Source organism: Styela clava, unplaced genomic scaffold (genome assembly GCF_964204865.1).
Source record: "Styela clava unplaced genomic scaffold, kaStyClav1.hap1.2 HAP1_SCAFFOLD_240, whole genome shotgun sequence".
Lineage (NCBI taxonomy): Eukaryota > Metazoa > Chordata > Ascidiacea > Stolidobranchia > Styelidae > Styela > Styela clava.
In genome coordinates this window covers 5001-10000 of record NW_027556626.1, presented here as the reverse complement: position 1 = coordinate 10000, position 5000 = coordinate 5001, and the positions used below count along the sequence as shown (strand labels likewise).

Sequence of the window (5000 nt, the reverse complement as noted above, 5' to 3'; positions counted from 1 at the left end):
GTTTATAGTCAGAACTAGGACGGTATCTGATCGTCTTCGAACCTCTGACTTTCGCTCTTGATTAAAGAAAACATTCTTGGCGAATGCTTTCGCAGTAGTTCGTCTTCCGCCGATCCAAGAATTTCACCTCTAACGGCAGAGTACGGACGCCCCCGTCTGTCCCTCTTAATCATTACCTCGTGCTCCGAAAACCAACAAAATAGAACCGAGGTCCTATTCCATTATTCCATGCAACACTATGCAGGCGAACAGCCTGCTTTGAACACTCTAATTTTTTCAAAGTAAACTTATCGGCCACCGCCGACACTCAGTCAAGAGCACCGACGGAGAACCGAAGGTGAGGCGAACGCAACCAGTGACACGCCTTGCGACGGACCGGCGGCGCTCGCCCAAAATCCAACTACGAGCTTTTCAACCGCAACAACTTTAGCATACACTGTTGGAGCTGGAATTACCGCGGCTGCTGGCACCAGACTTGCCCTCCAATGGATACTCGTTAAGAGTTTTAGGATGTACTCATTCCAATTACAGGGCCTCGTTAGAGTCCTGTATTGTTATTTTTCGTCACTACCTCCCCGTGTCGGGAATGGGTAATTTGCGCGCCTGCTGCCTTCCTTGGATGTGGTAGCCGTTTCTCAGGCTCCCTCTCCGGAATCGAACCCTGATTCCCCGTTACCCGTTATCACAAAGGTAGGCACGTAGCGTACCTTCGACAGTTGATAGGGCAGACACTTGAATGATACGTCGTCGGTGCAGAGACCGTACGATCCGCGTGGTTATCCAGAGTCATCAAACGTCACAGGACGAACCCGGTCGGTTTTGATCTGATAAAAGCGCGCCTCCCGAAGTCGGCGCTTAATGCATGTATTAGCTCTAGAATTACCACAGTTATCCACTTCGCTTACGAGACCAAATAAACCAAGACTGATTTAATGAGCCATTCGCAGTTTCGCTTTACGAGAACTCGTACTTGCACCTGCATGGCTTAATCTTTGAGACAAGCATATCACTACTGGCAGGATCAACCAGATAGCTGCGACAGCTGCGCTCGGCCCTTGCTGGGCCGCCCGGCGCGTGCTCGTCGCATTCGTTTAAGACCGAGGCGATCGCCTGCGGCCGTACTCGGCTTCGACAGTCGCTGGCCGCGACGTCCACGCTCTCGCCGGCAGTGCCAGGCGGAGCGATTTGCGTTTTTTCTTTGCTCGCCCTCTCTCGGGCTCGATCCATTCAGTTTCGCACAAACAAGAGCTCTGCCGGCCGCCTGCAGCGGTGCCTAAAACCCGGGCATAACAATGCGACCGTTCTGCTAGGCCGACAAGCGCTCAAGCCAGACGCTCGATCGAACGCCCCCTACACATTAGTCGAGACAACGGCTCGCTCATTAGCATCGCGTTTGTACTTTAACTTTTTTCGGCTCGGCTTCTTTCGACGCCGATGCCGGCGACGCAGCACTCTCTCGCCCGCCAGCCACCGAGAAAAGGGTGCGCTCCGACCGGCCCCGCACCGCTCTTTCTTGGCTCATTCGAAATTACTGTCTTTCGCTCTGACATGCCTTACCTAGGGTTAGGTTAGTATGCTTGCACGTTTGTACTTTAACTTTTTTCGGCTCGGCTTCTTTCGACGCCGATGCCGGCGACGCAGCACTCTCTCGCCCGCCAGCCACCGAGAAAAGGGTGCGCTCCGACCGGCCCCGCACCGCTCTTTCATGGCTCATTCGAGTTTACTGTCTTTCGCTCTGACATGCCTTACCTAGGGTTAGGTTAGTATGCTTGCACGTTTGTACATTAACTTTTTTCGGCTCGGCTTCTTTCGACGCCGATGCCGGCGACGCAGCACTCTCTCGCCCGCCAGCCACCGAGAAAAGGGTGCGCTCCGACCGGCCCCGCACCGCTCTTTCTTGGCTCATTCGAAATTACTGTCTTTCGCTCTGACATGCCTTACCTAGGGTTAGGTTAGTATGCTTGCACGTTTGTACATTAACTTTTTTCGGCTCGGCTTCTTTCGACGCCGATGCCGGCGACGCAGCACTCTCTCGCCCGCCAGCCACCGAGAAAAGGGTGCGCTCCGACCGGCCCCGCACCGCTCTTTCATGGCTCATTCGAAATTACTGTCTTTCGCTCTGACATGCCTTACCTAGGGTTAGGTTAGTATGCTTGCACGTTTGTACTTTAACTTTTTTTGGCTCGGCTTCTTTCGACGCCGATGCCGGCGACGCAGCACTCTCTCGCCCGCCAGCCACCTAGAAAAGGGTGCGCTCCGACCGGCCCCGCACCGCTCTTTCTTGGCTCATTCGAAATTACTGTCTTTCGCTCTGACATGCCTTACCTAGGGTTAGGTTAGTATGCTTGCACGTTTGTACTTTAACTTTTTTCGGCTCGGCTTCTTTCGACGCCGATGCCGGCGACGCAGCACTCTCTCGCCCGCCAGCCACCGAGAAAAGGGTGCGCTCCGACCGGCCCCGCACCGCTCTTTCTTGGCTCATTCGAAATTACTGTCTTTCGCTCTGACATGCCTTACCTAGGGTTAGGTTAGTATGCTTGCACGTTTGTACATTAACTTTTTTCGGCTCGGCCTCTTTCGACGCCGATGCCGGCGACGCAGCACTCTCTCGCCCGCCAGCCACCGAGAAAAGGGTGCGCTCCGACCGGCCCCGCACCGCTCTTTCATGGCTCATTCGAAATTACTGTCTTTCGCTCTGACATGCCTTACCTAGGGTTAGGTTAGTATGCTTGCACGTTTGTACTTTAACTTTTTTTGGCTCGGCTTCTTTCGACGCCGATGCCGGCGACGCAGCACTCTCTCGCCCGCCAGCCACCGAGAAAAGGGTGCGCTCCGACCGGCCCCGCACCGCTCTTTCATGGCTCATTCGAAATTACTGTCTTTCGCTCTGACATGCCTTACCTAGGGTTAGGTTAGTATGCTTGCACGTTTGTACTTTAACTTTTTTTGGCTCGGCTTCTTTCGACGCCGATGCCGGCGACGCAGCACTCTCTCGCCCGCCAGCCACCTAGAAAAGGGTGCGCTCCGACCGGCCCCGCACCGCTCTTTCTTGGCTCATTCGAAATTACTGTCTTTCGCTCTGACATGCCTTACCTAGGGTTAGGTTAGTATGCTTGCACGTTTGTACTTTAACTTTTTTGGCTCGGCTTCTTTCGACGCCGATGCCGGCGACGCAGCACTCTCTCGCCCGCCAGCCACCTAGAAAAGGGTGCGCTCCGACCGGCCCCGCACCGCTCTTTCTTGGCTCATTCGAAATTACTGTCTTTCGCTCTGACATGCCTTACCTAGGGTTAGGTTAGTATGCTTGCACGTTTGTACTTTAACTTTTTTCGGCTCGGCTTCTTTCGACGCCGATGCCGGCGACGCAGCACTCTCTCGCCCGCCAGCCACCGAGAAAAGGGTGCGCTCCGACCGGCCCCGCACCGCTCTTTCATGGCTCATTCGAAATTACTGTCTTTCGCTCTGACATGCCTTACCTAGGGTTAGGTTAGTATGCTTGCACGTTTGTACTTTAACTTTTTTGGCTCGGCTTCTTTCGACGCCGATGCCGGCGACGCAGCACTCTCTCGCCCGCCAGCCACCTAGAAAAGGGTGCGCTCCGACCGGCCCCGCACCGCTCTTTCTTGGCTCATTCGAAATTACTGTCTTTCGCTCTGACATGCCTTACCTAGGGTTAGGTTAGTATGCTTGCACGTTTGTACTTTAACTTTTTTCGGCTCGGCTTCTTTCGACGCCGATGCCGGCGACGCAGCACTCTCTCGCCCGCCAGCCACCGAGAAAAGGGTGCGCTCCGACCGGCCCCGCACCGCTCTTTCTTGGCTCATTCGAAATTACTGTCTTTCGCTCTGACATGCCTTACCTAGGGTTAGGTTAGTATGCTTGCACGTTTGTACATTAACTTTTTTCGGCTCGGCCTCTTTCGACGCCGATGCCGGCGACGCAGCACTCTCTCGCCCGCCAGCCACCGAGAAAAGGGTGCGCTCCGACCGGCCCCGCACCGCTCTTTCATGGCTCATTCGAAATTACTGTCTTTCGCTCTGACATGCCTTACCTAGGGTTAGGTTAGTATGCTTGCACGTTTGTACTTTAACTTTTTTTGGCTCGGCTTCTTTCGACGCCGATGCCGGCGACGCAGCACTCTCTCGCCCGCCAGCCACCGAGAAAAGGGTGCGCTCCGACCGGCCCCGCACCGCTCTTTCATGGCTCATTCGAAATTACTGTCTTTCGCTCTGACATGCCTTACCTAGGGTTAGGTTAGTATGCTTGCACGTTTGTACTTTAACTTTTTTTGGCTCGGCTTCTTTCGACGCCGATGCCGGCGACGCAGCACTCTCTCGCCCGCCAGCCACCTAGAAAAGGGTGCGCTCCGACCGGCCCCGCACCGCTCTTTCTTGGCTCATTCGAAATTACTGTCTTTCGCTCTGACATGCCTTACCTAGGGTTAGGTTAGTATGCTTGCACGTTTGTACTTTAACTTTTTTCGGCTCGGCTTCTTTCGACGCCGATGCCGGCGACGCAGCACTCTCTCGCCCGCCAGCCACCGAGAAAAGGGTGCGCTCCGACCGGCCCCGCACCGCTCTTTCTTGGCTCATTCGAAATTACTGTCTTTCGCTCTGACATGCCTTACCTAGGGTTAGGTTAGTATGCTTGCACGTTTGTACTTTAACTTTTTTTGGCTCGGCTTCTTTCGACGCCGATGCCGGCGACGCAGCACTCTCTCGCCCGCCAGCCACCTAGAAAAGGGTGCGCTCCGACCGGCCCCGCACCGCTCTTTCTTGGCTCATTCGAAATTACTGTCTTTCGCTCTGACATGCCTTACCTAGGGTTAGGTTAGTATGCTTGCACGTTTGTACTTTAACTTTTTTCGGCTCGGCTTCTTTCGACGCCGATGCCGGCGACGCAGCACTCTCTCGCCCGCCAGCCACCGAGAAAAGGGTGCGCTCCGACCGGCCCCGCACCGCTCTTTCTTGGCTCATTCGAAATTACTGTCTTTCGCTCTG

The 5000-nt window shown here is 54.8% G+C and overlaps 1 non-coding gene across 1 annotated transcript in view; it reads right to left on the bottom strand.

Moving 5' to 3' along the window:
• The window catches only part of LOC144419285 (small subunit ribosomal RNA), a 1810-nt gene extending 778 nt beyond the window's left edge, over positions 1-1032 (bottom strand). Inside the window, exon 1 of the ribosomal RNA XR_013473961.1 lies at positions 1-1032. This exon is cut by the window's left edge and continues 778 nt beyond it. This is a non-coding gene — a ribosomal RNA (small subunit ribosomal RNA).
• Positions 1033-5000: the final 3968 nt, after the last annotated feature.